We start from the raw sequence: 16,237 nt of genomic DNA, 5'->3' as shown, positions 1-16,237 counted from the left end.
TGAAAAAATGGGGCATGAAATATGATATCATTAATTTACTTTTAAGCAATAGGGTATATCATGTCAAAAGTTTTAACATGTATATCGTGTTAAAAGTTTACATAAAAATAAGTCAGCCTGGAAATGATTATGTAAAAACTGCTAGTGTTTGTTGGCTGTAGGAGATAGATACCCTGTTTTGAAATTTTTCATTAACCAACAAAAAAAATAAGGTAAGAAACCGAGTGCCTAGTAAAAAGAAAAATAAAAAGAAATCAGTCCTTAGCTTCCAACTCTATCTCAGAAAGTGTTTAAACAACTTTGGCCTGTTTTGTATGCACAGAGAAATCAAGATTCTCTGTCAACCAAAAAAAAAGAGTGCTCTAAATGATGAATCTTCATAATCATTGAAAATAAGCAACAGTGACCAGATTGCCTCCATTATTATTCAATTATTATTGGTTCCATTCTTCTCAAGAGAGACTTATTCTCTCTCAAGTGTGTATTTTTATAAACCAATTTGTTGCATTATTGCCTGAATACCACTATTTGTTTTTAGTGTATTGTTTTAATTTATTGTTTTAATTTGAATATGCTTGGGGTGTCTGGGTGGCTCAGTCAAGCATCTGACTTTGGCTCAGGTCATAATCTTGCAGTTCATGAGTTCGAGCCCCGCACCCAGCTCTGTGCTGACAGCTCAGAGCCTGGATCCTGCTTTGGATTCTGTGTCTCCTCTCTGCCCATCACCCACTTGTATTCTGTCTCTCTCTCTCTCTCTCAAAAATAAATAAACAGTAAAATAATAATAATAATTTGAATATGGTTAACGCATGTTGTTACATTAGTTTCAGGTACACAACTTAGTGATTTGACAAGTTTATACATGATGCAATGTTCACCACAAGTGTAGTCACCATCTATACCATTGTTATATCGCTATTACAATATCATTGACTATATTTCTTATGTTGTATCTTTTATTCTCGTGATTTTTTCATTCCATAACTGGAAGCCCGTACCTCCCTCCCCCCATCACCCAGTTTGCCCATTCTCCCACCCCTGCCTCCTGGCAACTTGCATCAGTTTATTCTCTGTGCTGATAGGTCTGATTGTGCTTTTTGTTTATTTGCTAGGTTTAGTTTCCACTTATGAGTGGAATCATATGATAGTTGTCTTTCTCAGTCTGACTTATTTCACTTAGCATAATACCCTCTAGGTCCATCCATGTTGTCTCAAATGGCACGATGTCATCCTTTTTGTGTGTGTGTGTGTGTGTGTGTGTACCACATTTGTGTTATCTATTCACCTATTGATGGACATGCTTCCATATCTTGGCTATTGTAAATAATGCTGCAATAAACTTGGAGTGCATATATCTTTTTGAATTAGTGCAAACATTCTTGGATCATATGGTATTTCTATTTTTAATTTTTTAATTTTTGCACAATCCCAATAACAGTGTGCAAGGATTCCTTTTTCTCACATCCTTGCCAACACTTATTACTTCTTGTCATTTTGATTCTAGCCATTTTAACTGGTGTAAGGTGAGACTCACCATGGCTTTGATTTGCATTTCCCTTACGGTTAGTGATGTTGAGCATCTTTTCATGTGTCTGTTGGCCATCTGGATGTCTTCTTTGGAAAAATGTCTATTCAAGTCCTCTCCCAATATTTTAATGGGATGTTTGGCTTTTTTGGTGTTGAGTTGTAAAGTTCTTTATATATTATGGATATTAATGCCATACCAGATCTGTCATTTGCAAATATCTTTTCCTATTAAGTAGGTTGTCTTTTTGCTTTGTTGATTGTTTTCGTTGCTGTGCAGAAGCTTTTTATTTGAATGTAGTCTCAATAGTTTATTTTAGCTTTTGTTTCCCTTGCCTCAAGAGACATATCTAGAAAAATATTGCTACAGCCAATGTCAGAGAAATTACTACCTGTGTTCCCCTCAAGATTTTTATGGTTTCAGGTCTCACATTTAGCCCTTTAATCCATTTTGAGCTTATTTTTGTGTATGGTGTTAGAAAGTGGTTCAGTTTCATTCTTTTGCATATAGCTGTCCAGTGTTCCCACTACCATTTATTGAAAAGACTGTCTTTTCCCCATTGTATATTCTTGTCCTCCTTGTCTTAGATTAATTGAACATATAATTATGGGTTTGTTTCTTGGGTCTCTGTTCTATTGTTCTATGTGTCTATTTTTCTGCCAGTTCCATAGTGTTTTGATTACATTTTTAAAATTTCTTAACATTGCTTCATTCTACTTAATTTCATGGTTATTTTCCATTTATGGCAAGTGATTCTTATTTTCCATTTACATTCATTTCCTTTTCAAATTTAAGTAAAAAAGTGAGTTGATTTAAAATTGTTGGCAGATATTATGAAGGTCATAACTGAATGGCTGAAGTTTGGGAAATACTGAGCTAAAGAGAAGAGAAAAATTAAAATGAGTTTTAACAAATTATGTTCCATAAAACATTAGTTTCAAAATATGCTTCCGGTGGGGGGCGGGGTGGGGGCAACTCTGTTCTGCAGTAAAATGAGTTTGAGAAACATGTATACTATATCACCCTCTAAGAGATTCGCAAGGCATATTAGCATATTAAAAGCTTGAAGAAGTTCTGCAATAAAGAAACTCATTTGATTTTAAGTCAGCAGTTCCCATAGGGCGCCTGGGTGGCGCAGTCGGTTAAGCGTCCGACTTCAGCCAGGTCACGATCTCGCGGTCCGTGAGTTCGAGCCCCGCGTCAGGCTCTGGGCTGATGGCTCAGAGCCTGGAGCCTGTTTCCGATTCTGTGTCTCCCTCTCTCTCTGCCCCTCCCCCGTTCATGCTCTGTCTCTCTCTGTCCCAAAAATAAATAAACGTTGAAAAAGAAATAAGTCAGCAGTTCCCAAATTTATTGGACCAGAACTTTTTTTTTTCCTAAATAAACTATTAACATTGAGATCCATTTTAGGAAATACTGGTGATAAGGAGTTTTATGTTTAGGGAAGAAGGGCTTGCCAGGATTGATCAGAATAAACATCAGCTGGGTCTCCGTTACTCCCTCTCTCCCTTTCTTGGTCCTTTCAGAGGATCAGAGGGCATGTAAACCGACACAGTAACAGGGGAGGGCTGGTTTGGAAGAGAGAATACCCAAATAAGAAAAGAGATGTCGGCTAGCTCAACAGCAGGTCAGATCCCATAACAGAAATAACTCAGCAGGAATTTCGGAGGTATTCAACTCTGCATAAGCAAATGGGAGGGGAGAAGATTTTAAGACTGTGTTAAGGAAAAGGAGATGTTGTGCAAATTTCGAAAGTAGCTCAGAAGAATTCAAGTTTTAGGAGTCTTGTTTGTGAAAGGTTTGATGAATTTCTAGAGTAAAGAAGTGGAATAACCGAGGAGGCAAAGTTTGTGTTAAAACCCAAAATACATCTATGCGCCAAACACAAAGTAAGTATGCTGTAAATGTCAGCCATTAATTCCTTCACAAAAACTATTTTGTCCAGTCCCCGCCCCCAGTATTTCTCAGTGTGATGTGCCTGGGAGGGCTTATATTCTTCCATTATCTTGGCAAGAAAAAAGAAATAATACAACCTGAGAAATGCAAGCTTGCTTAGTGCAGTAGACAGCAGCTAAAGAATTGGGGGAGCAAACCAATGTTTTCCCCAATACGTGAATTGAACAAACTGGAAGGATAAAGAAGAAAAAAGTGTCCCTTGGCTTTCCAAATGTGGTGGGCTAGAAGCAGACCACACTATGAATTACTGACAAAATGAGAAAACCAACAATGTTAATTGGGACCCTGCGCTGGTGGTAGGGTTTACGGTGAGATTGTGTCCTGCCTCTCCCACCTGTTCTGATACGGTTTTCTTCTTATTTGCCCACCCAATGTGCAGTTGTCATTCAGCCAACCCTTAGGTCTCGTCAAGAGGAAATTGTCCCATATGCAGCTGTGGATTCGCTGTGTCTGTGGGAGGAGGTGAGCTTAGGATCTTCCTACTTGCCATCTTGAACTGGAACTTCATAGTTTTTTTTTTCTAATCAAAAAGGGAGAGGCTTGATCTGGATTACAGATTTTTGAATATAGATTCCATATAGCCACTAGGTCCATAAAGCCCTTGAAATTACACACATACAGATTTTCTGGAGCGAGGATCCATAGCTTCTATTAGATTCTCAAAGGAATCCCTGACCCAAAAAAGGATAAGAACTATCAGACTAGATTATTTCAAAGCCTAGCCCAAGTGAATATTAATCCAGAACCATTCAAAAAAGAAATTGGTTTATTTGATTTTTATCTTATTGGTTGATTTTTAAGCCATATGCTCCCACTAGCTTAAATGAATAGTTCAATTGAAAGAAAAAACTTAATTGTTTTCTTTAAAAGATTTTAAAAAGATAAAATTCATTTTCTCCTTCATGCTAAAAACCTCCCAACAGATTTGGCATGATTGGTAGAGTAATAGGAAGCTCAAAGCTCAAACAATTATCTCAATGAGTGCAGAATTGATTTTGAATTCTCAAATTAGAATTGAGGTTGCATGGAAAATTTGAAAGTGATTCTACTCTTGAGTTTTTAGCTGATTTCATTTTAAGCCTTGTTTAAGAAGAAGAATACCAAGTTGAATGAGTGAAGAATCTTTCCAACTCAAAAAGCATTCACAATGTGACCAGAAAGCAAAGGATTGAAGCAATTATGTAAATATATAAGAACTAGCTTAACCGAAACACTTGTCTTCATTACGCACTGGACAAAAATGATTTCTTCTTTAGGGGCTCAAATTGTCTGGTTGGGTTGTTTGTCCTGGTTAAATTAGACAAATAAATAGTTGCTCTCTACCTTACTCTTTCATGGCAATGACCTTAACATAGATATTTTTACAGATGTTTCTTCTAACCATTTACAGATAAGCTATATTGATTGGGTAGAGAAATATTTCTCTATGGAAACTCAAGTTCTTCATTTGTTAGGCTCTGGCCAGGGGGGTCATTTTTGGAGGCTTCTGGCCGTTACTTCTCTGTCATCCAGTTGAGTAGCCAGTACACAGGATCAGAGTGTCCACATACCAGACAGCATTATGGATTCGTGTATATTCCTGACACCACTGCTTATCACTTTTTGTTTCAGGTCCTCCACTCCTTTCTTGATCTTAACATTCCACTGAGCTAGTAGCGGTTACTGATATCCCTTTCAGGTGAAGCTATGGGATCTTACTTTTATTGATCTCCCAGAAAATAGACTGCATTTATTCCCGCAGAGGCCCAATGGGAACCACAGGGATAATAGTCACCTATTTCCTGTCTCCTCTATGGTTGATACGATTGGATGAGAAACTGACCCAGGTGTCTTCCTGAAAAGTATGCTTTCACACCTGATGGCCTTCTACCCCCTTAATTATCTTCTTTTAGGAGCTAGAGACACTCCAGTGGTTTTTAAAAGGGATGGGCATAATCAGTAGCTGCTGGTTGCGCTGGCACCAGCTTTGGGTTGCTGGGCCCATCCCAGGTACGTGATCCCATCCCAGGAGTCTGAGAGGGGGAACTGGCCATCTGAAGCCCTGACAGACTAGGGCCAGTGGTCTTTCAGCAGTGTTGGGGGATCTGATGATGGGTTGTATCATGGGAAATCCTCTTCATGATGGGGATTTTGTCCTGCTGGAGAGAGAAAATCATGTTTAGAAATGGGGGAGCAGGTGGTGATGATCTGAGACCCTCAAATGCTGGGATCTAGAAGGACATCCTGAGTGGACAGCTGCTCAGCCACCTCAGCAAAAGGAGGTTTGATCCCCAAGAGAAGACAGAGGGGGATTGTTCCTTCGAATATTACCTAAAGGTCACCTCATTAAGCTTAACCTGAACACAGTATTTAAAATCAGACCCACTGATACACCTGAGCCTCCGTTTCTTGCTCCACTCTCCCTTTCCCACAGCACTTATCTTTTCTACAAATTGCGATTAACTTATTAATGATTTAGGATTGGGGTGCCTGGGTGGCTCAGTCAGTTGGGCGACCGACCGGCTCAGGTCATGATCTCGCAGTTTGTGAGTTCAAGCCCCGCGTCCGGCTCTGTGCTGACAGCTCAGAGCCTGGAGCCTACTTCGGATTCTGTGTCTCCTCCCTCTCCCTACCCCTCCCCTGCTCACGCTCTGTGTCTGTCTCTCAATAATAAATAAACATTAAAAAAAATTTTTTTTTAATGACATAGGATTGATTTTCATCATCATGTGTTTCTATCAGAATGGAAGCTCCACACAGGCAGAGATCAGAGATCTTTGTTTGGTTCATGAAAATTCAGTTGAACTGTATAAAAAGAAATTCCCACTTTGGGAGGTTAATACAGTGCTGTGTCCCAAGATTACAGAACAGTGCCTGCTACGTGGTAGGCCCTCAGTGAATATTTACTGAATGAATGACAGAGAGTAGCACCAATTCTGCATGTCAGTAGGACAACAGGAAAAGGATATGTGGGAAATAGTTTCATTTGTGGTTGAAATTTTCCTCACAAGCCTCTTCCAGGGAAAAGAAGGCTCAAAGTATCCATTCTGTGGCAAATATTTTTTTGTATGTTAATGTGCATAAAGTGCTATGTGAGGAATTGACTTTAACACCTATACCTACACCTCTTCCAAAAAGTCCTTTCAAACCTCCTGCTCTGTCTTGCCACACTGCTGCCTCCTTTATTCTGGTACCTCTGCTCCAGCAGAGAATAGGAGGACTCCATTCCAGTGAGTCCGCAGTTTTTTCCTTATTCATTTACCCTCTTGTATCCTCGCTTCCATCTGTGCTCTTCATGGCTCACCATTATGATCAGTCCATTATAAATACCCTCTCTCCGTCACACCTTCCTGGCAAACCCTCCACTTCCAGCAGAGAAATTGAATCAATGCCTATGTGTTCATATATGGAAACCAGAGTTTAGAATTAAGAGATCTGTTCAAGGCACATATAGCTAACCGTGGAAGTAATCTCGTTGTTTTGTTTTTTTTAGGTAAGCTCTACACGCAACATGGGGCTTGAACTCATGACCCCAAGGTCAAGAGTCACATGCTGTACCAACTGAGCCAGCAAGGCACCCCACCATAGGAGCCATCTTAATAATAATAACAACCAACATTTATGAATCAAATGCTTTATGTCAGGCATTGACACAAACATTATCTCATTTAATTTTCATAACAACCCTCTCCGCTCTGTAGATCAATATGGTAAGGTTCAGGGAGGTTGAGTAAACTGCCCAAAGTTATCCTGCTAGCCAGTAGTCTACATTTCAATCATTTGACAACTGTTTCTTAAGCCAATAATCCCTTCAAGCAGTGTACTGGGAATTAAGTCTACACTGGTGAACAGAACAGACAGTCTTTACCCTAATGATGACATAGTAATGGGCAATATTTATTAAGCTCCTACTAGGTCCTCGGCATTATTTTGTTTTACTCTCGCCACAACTTTGTAATACAGACACTATTAACAGAATATACAATTTTGAATGAGAAATTGAGTTTGAAAGAACCTTCCCCAAATCCTAGTGCTGGTACGTGAACTGGTTAGGACAGGTATATGAATTCACAAAATCTGACTCCCAAGTTCATTTTTCCTGTCATTATGCTATGCTTCTTCCTGGAGCTTGAAGTCTAGTAGGTGAGAAGGACACTAACAGTAAACCCTAAAAAATACATGAGATTTTCAGGCTACCTTATAGACCCCTTGGAAAAATCACCTAGGGCCAGTGGACCTCTTATTATGCTTTGATAACATCACCTTCCTCTGGCCTGCCAGGTCCATGGAGGTTGTGGAACTGTGTGTGTGGATGTCTGTCAGGTTGCTCATTCTTATAATATGCATGATGTCAAGCAAACCCAATTTTTATATCATGGTTTCTATTGAATGTAAAAAACAAAAACAGGGGCGCCTGGGTGGCGCAGTCGGTTAAGCGTCCGACTTCAGCCAGGTCACGATCTCGCGGTCCGTGAGTTCGAGCCCCGCGTCAGGCTCTGGGCTGATGGCTCAGAGCCTGGAGCCTGTTTCCGATTCTGTGTCTCCCTCTCTCTCTGCCCCTCCCCCGTTCATGCTCTGTCTCTCTCTGTCCCAAAAATAAATAAACGTTGAAAAAAAAAATTAAAAAAACAAAAACAAAAAAAAAAACCTGTCAAGTTGAAAGAAAGTGCTTATAAACATTCCAAACATTTTGTTTTGTGTTGGCTGGAGTTGGAGTCTAAATAAAAGCTGCAAGTGTGACTAATAATTATAATCTAATTTAGTGCACTGAATTGGAAAGGAGTAATTACTGCTTAGGACTTTTTGGAGTAAATGATTTATGGTTGACCTACAGTAAATTATTATTGGAATTAATAGTGAGAAAGGGAGGAATTTGAATGCAAATTAATTAAGTTTGGAGCCCTTTCTGTTTAGGTTGATAGAATAGTGGAAAATCCCAGGGTCTTGTGTTATTTGGCCGAATCTGGACTTGAGATAGATGTGGGATAAACATTCTGTTGGTGTCCGTAGGTCTTGGGTATAAAGACACAGGCCTCATGCTGGACCTAGAACTTTTCTGATCTGATCAGATAAGAGCCCTGAAGGAAAAACGATTTCCTTTTCCAAGAGAAAAATGTATTCTCATAGAGCGCTTACATGCCCCAAGATCGTTGTACTCTCTTCAACGTGTCGGTCTCTGGAGCCACCAAAGCCACCACCACCACCATGTATTGAGTGCTGACAGTGAGCCATTAGTTATGTCCAAGGTTTCCCAACCTCTACAAGATTAACGGATTTGTTGTGGGATGCTGTTCTGTGCGTGTGGGATGTTGGAAACCATCCTTTGCCTCTACGCCCTAGATGCCAGTCACATCCCTCCACCCCGTTGTGCCAACCAATATAATGTCTTCAGACATTGTTGAATATACCCTGGGGAAGAGGGCACAGTTATCCCCAGTGAGAACCACTGTGTAACACCCTTTATGTGCATTATCTAGTTCATTCTTTACAATACCCTGTAAGGTGTGTGTATTAGTACCTGCTTCACAGATGAAAACACTGAGGCTTATACTTGGCCAGAGTCACAAAGCTAATACATGTTGAAGCCAGGGTTTAAACGTATCTGTATTGGCCTAAGCCTCTGCTTTCAGGTGAGTGATATTTTTGAAATTACAATCACCTCTGTCATTTTTAATGAATAAGCAGCAGTTAAGTGATTTGGTCAACATCATACAATTAATTTGTAGCAGAGGTGGGGCTATCAGCAAGGCATCCTTAAACCAGCTGATCATAAGAAGTAGAAATTCAGCTGATAAATGAAAAGTGTACTCATAGTTGTGTTGCTGGTCTTAAGTTTCTTCTTGTCTCTGTCGAATGGTACTCTTTTATTTGTACTATTTAGATTTGGAATATAAGGGGGTCTTTAAACTTCTGTCAACTAACTCTGAAACACATACTGAGATTTTAAAATCGGTTTCTTAACATTGGAAAGAAACAGACCTTTGAGTTGTTACTGCTTTATAATTATGTATAAAAGCATTTCAACCCACCCAAATGTTTTACCAGCCCGTTTTTCCACCAACAAGTAGAAAGAAAGCCAAACAATCCAGTGAGAATTCTGTTCTATTACTAGCATACTCTGGTCCTGCTGGTGGGCCAGTAGATAAAGGGGTAGGTAGCTGCATGACTATAATAAAACAGCACCAGACAGCCTTGGATTAGAACTTTTCAATGTCCATTCCAGCTAGCATTATTATTCAATTCCACATGTAACACAGTGGGACCTGATCTGAAATTTCTGCCCAGTGAGTGTCTGGCCACAGAAATCAATGTTTTCTCTATGGTAGACAGGCAAGTGCTTTCAGAATCTGTTAGGCTGAAGAAATCTAATAGAGAAATCTGCATAATTAGCTCTTTGACTAATCTTGCTATTGCCTTGGAGTAAGAGGCAATTAAGACTGTGAAACCAGTTTCATATATTTGAACTGTGGGGGTAGGGGGAGTACAAGCTTTTCAGATCTAGAGTGAGAAGCTTATTCTCCCTGGAAGGTCTTCAACCTTTTGGGATATAGAGCTTTCCTGGGAGCAAGTAGGTTTCTTTGGGTTCTGAGGTGCTGCTGGGTTCCAATAAATCTATGCTCGTGGACTTTCCAAGGCTAGGGACCCCAATCATATATGTGGTCAGTGAGCAGGACTGGACCAAGGAAGAGAAGTCAGCAGGGCAAAGAACCAACATCAGCAGGCAAATAATACCTACCTGGTGATAATAGAAAATGTAGAGAATAATTTCAAGATTTAAAGGCACAGGATAGCAGATATTTTTTTTTAGACTTTCAGATGGACTCTGCTAGAAGGAACCACTACTGACATAGAGTACAGAGTTCAAAAGCCCATCCATGGACTCAGATCACCTGGGTTCCAATCCTAGCTCTCCCACTTACTGGCCGTGTGACCTGGGATGAGCTGTTCAATTCCTCTTCTTTGTCGTCTTCATCATAGGACAGGTTCATATTAAGGGCAACCTCATAGAGTTGTTTGTAAGGCTTACCTGAGATAATGCCAAGAAAAAAATCAGATCTGGCCATAAAACATAGCACTTAGTGAATTCTGGCTGTTGTTGTACAATCTAGCCCCTTTAGTAATGGGGTAGCTAAGGTTTCAAAAAGTTATGGCAAAGCTGGACTCCATGTCTTCTCCGTCCCTAGAATCAAAAGGCTTTCTTACGAATCACTACAGGCTTTTCACAATATCTCGGCAGGGCAGGGAAATGACATGAAAAGACTCCAGCTATACAGTGCGTCTGGCACACATGTGAACTTTCAGAGCTCATGAAAAGCGGCAAACTCTTCTCTCCATCTGAAGGACATCCTTCTTCCACACAGTGACATCTAGGACATCTGTGAGCCATTGCTTTTGAACATGGGAAGAAGAAACATTGATATATATCCCATCTTTGTCCATTTAGGATGCCACTGTATATACATATGTGTGGTTTAAGCTTTAGGATAAAGCAGAAAATCCTAAATGTCTACAGAGGGATATTTCTACCAAAGTGTTGGGGTTAATCACACCTTGAGGAGAGGTAAAATGAGATCCCTCTGCATATGTTTAGGTTTACTTGTTGAATACATTTGGATTTATCTCACACCTTTTTGAGTACCTAGAGTAAATATAGATTTTAACTGGTCAGCAAATCATGACCATAGATGGTTTAGGTTTCACTGTCTAATAGACCTGGTCTTTCTAAGCAACGTAAAACAGTTGAACTGATCATCATTAGACCTTCTTTGAACAGTCACTGAGAAATGAAGTCATTGAGAAGTAAACCTTGGTTTTGCTCACATTAGTGGGCATGGACAAAGGAATTAGGCCTATTCTGATAGAAAGAGCCAGCGGGCAGAGAACATGGACTAGATCATGCGAGGACTATAGGATGGTGATTGGAGGTCAACTAAATCTGTCCTCTGATTTCCTGAGACCCGGCCCTATTCTTCCAGCATTTCTCTAACCAAGTGCTTCGTGAGGCAGAGCCCAGCACAGCCTCATCACAGTTTAGAGAGGCCATTACCGCATCCATCACCAGCCATCCTCATCTTAAGAAATAGAAGGCCTAGATCACTGGTATATCCTTTACTGAGACTAGCACAAAAGAATAGGGAGAGGTAGATGAATGGTGTTGCTTGTTTTCTCTGTCCACTTTCCTCTTTTAAAATGTTCAATTTGATTAGGCCACGTTGAGGTAAAGAGGGTTGAAGTAGCCCCAGATCAATGCCTCACTAACTCAGATGACATTTGTAACAAGATTAATACACATCCAGGGTGCAGATAAACTCTTGCAGAGGCTGAGGAAAAAACAGTCACCTTGACCAGGCTGCAGGGGCGGGACTGAAGGTTATTAGAAACCTGAGGTATTTATGGATGAGGTGACACTTTAACTCCAGGAGACTGGAGTTTGGAAAAAGGATGTCATTTTTTTCAGACAGCTAGGACAGCTCTTGAGGACTCTGCATATCTCTGATGTGACTGTTTGGTGCTTTGATGAAAGGAAGGATGGTTTATTTATACTTTTAACCTTTCCTATTTCCCATTTCATCCTTCCAACATTAGGTTAATGACTTTTCTTCTTCAGTATTGTGGATGAATTAGGTTGTGTCACAGGGATAAACACACAATGTGCAAAGTCATCATTTTTGGAGACTATGGACATCAACAAAATTACTGACTTTCGGGAAAACAGAAAGGAAGACTATGATTTATGTTATATAAACTCTTTAAATTGAACATGCATACCTCTGAGTATGCTCTTAAGCTTAGGAAAGCAATTTGAGAGGTTTGCGAAATTTAAGGACAGCTTGTGCAATTGAAATTTTTTTAATGGAATTTCTTTTTTTCTAAAACAGTTTGAGGTATTTCAACATGGGTCACGTAGGAGCCACCAAAGATCATTACTGATCTTTAAGTACAGAAATCCCACAGGCCCTTGTGTCAGTGAGAGAAGTAAAATGTTACCTGATTGCTTAATTCAAGCATAGTAAGGTTTCTCAGCTCAAGGAGGAGAAGGACGTATTTAGAAGTAAAAGCACATCCAGTTTCATACACAGATAAAAATGAAACAGAACATAAAGATAACCAAATTAGAAATTATCGTTAGGGAACACATCACTTTCCTCACAATAAAACACTTCCAGGTTCTGACATTTTCAAGATAGGTGACCTTGGGCGAGGGGCTTAGTCTCTCCATGCCCTACTTCCCCCATCTATCGTGCTAGGAGGCTTCATTGAGATAATGTATACAAAATGTCTGGCATTGTAACTTTCCCAAAGTAACCACTCTATAAGTATTAGCAATTTTTTTTCTTACTTACTTGCAATTTTTGCTATCTTACTCAATTTTAAGTGGCCACAAGCCACCTTTCATCTTTTGGGGATAGGCAAGAGTAAATTATAGATTAATCTGTTCATTGCGTGGCAGCCACAGAAATAGAGAATGACCCTTGGATGTGGGATGGACTATTGTATTTTTATGTCACAAAATCACCTCTTGTACTGAACCAGAATCAGGGACTTCAGCAAGGGATGGGAACTGGGAGTGTCCCAAACTGGCAGATGGCTCAGATAAACTTCTGAGTGGATGGGCTAATCATATATCTGTTCTGCCCAGACCAGTCAGGGCTCATGCCTGTTGTCTTGGCATCATTACTTATAGCCCCCTTGACACTAAAGTGTTCTGGTTGGACAATAAAATTTATGGTTACCATAATGACTGCTTCATTGAGATGTCCCCGGAAAGAGGACAAGTTGACACTGAGTGAGACAGGGGCCTTAAGAAAAGCCAGAAGACCATTCCCGAGGTCTCCGCCTAAAGGTTGACCTGTGTCATCTCACAGAAAAGACGTCTTCAGTGTCTCAGTCCTAATAAAGATTTAAGGAGTCTGTGTGTGTGATTTCATTGAATATTTAAAAATACAGCTCCCTAAACACAGTCTGATTAATTAGGTCATTTGAGCCTTAACTCTCTGTTTTTCTTAATTTCAGTATGTTTGAGCTGAGAGCCAGGGATGTGAACAGGCTTTCTTTGGGTCCACTGGGGTGACCGAGCCTCAGTGGAGGTCCCTGGAGCTTGGGGTCTGGTCCTCAGCGGGGCAGATCCACAAATCGAATTTTCTTTTTTTTTAAATTTTTTTTTCAACGTTTATTTATTTTTGGGACAGAGAGAGACAGAGCATGAACGGGGGAGGGGCAGAGAGAGAGGGAGACACGGAAACAGGCTCCAGGCTCCGAGCCATCAGCCCAGAGCCTGACACGGGGCTCGAACTCCCGGACCGCGAGATCGTGACCTGGCTGAAGTTGGACGCTTAACCGACTGCGCCACCCAGGCGACCCAACAAATCGAATTTTCTAATCCAATCGGACCCCAGGACTGAGTCCAGCAGGGGAAGAGCTCCTGGCTTCAAGGACAATGAAAATAATAGGTATCAAGTGTCACGGTCTATTCTGAGCACTTTGAAGAAGTTATTTGAACTCTTTTGTTTCTAAAGCATAGGGTATGAACAGAGTGTTCCTGGGGTATGACCTGTCTTAATCCCGTAGCAGACACTTAGGGCCATGGGTCGTGTTGTGCCCAGGAGGAGCACAGGATTTCTCAGTAAGAGAGGTGTCCGTGGATTCCATAAAAACACTGCGTGTGTTTTGTGTTTGTGACCTGTAGGGTCCTTTAGAGCATGGGACACAGGGCAGGGGTCCCTCTTGCTCAAGCATAAGGATAGAATTTAGAGTTCAGGAATATTGTTATCTCCTATTTTGCAGATAAAGAACTTGAGCCACAAGATTAAGAATTTTGTTCAGAGTGACACAGATCGCTAATCAGAGACAAGGTTTATAATCCCAGCTGTGTTATCCAGGAGCCTGTGCTTTTAGCTGCTTTGCAATATTTCTGCCTTAGATGCTCCTGACTGGTTATTACTGCATTTTATATCCCTGTACACACACATTCTTTGGGTCACAGGAAGCCGCAATTCTGCTATAAACACGTGTGTCCATTCTCCGCTTTTTTTCTGCCCCGCATTCATTGTTCATTATCTATGGCCATCCATGAATTCAACGTAATGGTGTGCCTACTCCATCCCAGGGACTCTCCTAAGTTTTGAGGAAGTTTTGAGACACACAAAGTCTCTGCCCTCAAAGAGTTTTCATTCTATAGGAAGGAGGGAAAGAGAGAATGAAAATGTATGTACAGAATAGATACCTGTTTTTTTAATCATTTTTATTTTTTACCAGAGACACTTTGACCTTAGGCAAAATTTACCTAGAACACTAATATCATATATCAACATATCAGAAAGGATACTGGGGGGGGGGCAAGTGCAGAGCCCAGAGAGCAAGCCGCCAGCAGTCTTCTGTCCTCCTCAGCCCCCCGCAGTCCTCGAGGCCTCTCTAGAGAACACAGTTTGAAAGCCATTGATCTAGAATATCCGTTGTTAGGGAAATAGAATTCAAAACAATTTTTTTTTCTCTGAATCCAGAAACTTCTCCACAAAAGGTAGAAGGAAAACAATTTTATTGTTGAAAAAGTATTAAACCTGGGCATGATGCACATCACAGGCGGTTGCTAAGACATTGTGGAGACAGAAAGAAACCTCAGCCTTTGATATAGCCAAGCAGATACCACCCTTTACATACATGGTCTCAAGACAAATAATAACTAGTCCTCAGGTAAGAAGTCTTGACAGCACCATTGGTCACAAATAGTTCATTCTAGATTCACCTGTTAACTGGAGTGACTATTCATGTTAGTTAATTGGCTTTATCCAGAGGGAAAGCAAACATCTCCTATTTTTATGTGCTCCTACCTTACAGCTTAGAGCAAGGTGCTCATTGAAATTAGGCTCCTTTCCTCCCACAGAAACTGGGAAATGGGGGGTCTATTTCCCTTGATGTTTAGATTTCAAAAACTAGGTCCCGAGTTCTTGAGAAAGACTTCCTAGATCACAAAGTTGACAATAGGTTTATTTAGTTTCTAAAAAGATTTATATATACTTCAAAGAAACAGAAAAAACTTAGTTACGTGTTTTATTTAAAATTAAATATTCTGGGGGCACCTGGGTAGCTCAGTTGGTTGAGGGTCCTACTGTTTTGATTTCAGCTCAGGTCATGATCTCACAGTCATGAGATTAAGCCCTGCGTCAGGCTCTGTGCTGATGGCATGAGACTGCTTGGGATTCTCTCTCTCCCTCTCTGCCTGTTCCCTGCTCGCTTGCTCTCTTTCTCTCTCTCTCTCAAAATAAGTAAATAAACATTTTTTAAAAAGTAAATGCTCCAGGTAACAAGTTTGGGGGAAAAGTCTCTTCCCTTTTCAACAGGGGAGATCAAACTTATTTTTAGTTTGTACTTGTCCCTACATCCTTCAGATATAGGCAGCTGATTTTAAAAAATAAAGACAAAAACAGAACAAAATCTAAAACCCTGTTTTCCACCAGAAGGATGTGACGGTTTTGGAGAAATGGGTTTACAGAAAAATAAATGCCCTCCTGATCTCAGTTCACATCCATTGGAGTAAAGCAGATGTTTCTGACCCTATAACTGGTCTGTGATAAGCCTGCTTCAAACCTTTGGCCCACATTTCCCAAAAGCATCACCCAAAGGGTGAACCTTTCTTCCTCTGGCTCTGAGGACTCAGAAGTATTACCATATCCCACGCAGCTAGAATAAAAGAGTTCAAGGAAGGAGGACGTTGACTTAGAATCATATATTGTTGAAGCCCAAAGGTGTCTGAGAGATCATGCAGTCCGATGTTTACCG

At 40.5% G+C, this 16,237-nt stretch overlaps 1 long non-coding RNA gene across 1 annotated transcript in view; it reads right to left on the bottom strand.

The window, feature by feature from the left end:
• Positions 1-4,035: 4,035 nt before the first annotated feature.
• The window catches only part of LOC121036979 (uncharacterized), a 32,846-nt gene continuing 20,644 nt past the window's right edge, over positions 4,036-16,237 (bottom strand). The window contains exon 3 of the long non-coding RNA XR_005793554.1: positions 4,036-5,619. This is a non-coding gene — a long non-coding RNA (uncharacterized LOC121036979). The remainder of the gene's footprint in view (positions 5,620-16,237) is intronic.

This window comes from Herpailurus yagouaroundi, unplaced genomic scaffold (genome assembly GCF_014898765.1).
Source record: "Herpailurus yagouaroundi ecotype Mexico unplaced genomic scaffold, PumYag 163, whole genome shotgun sequence".
NCBI lineage: Eukaryota > Metazoa > Chordata > Mammalia > Carnivora > Felidae > Herpailurus > Herpailurus yagouaroundi.
This window is presented reverse-complemented; position numbering and strand designations above follow the sequence as displayed.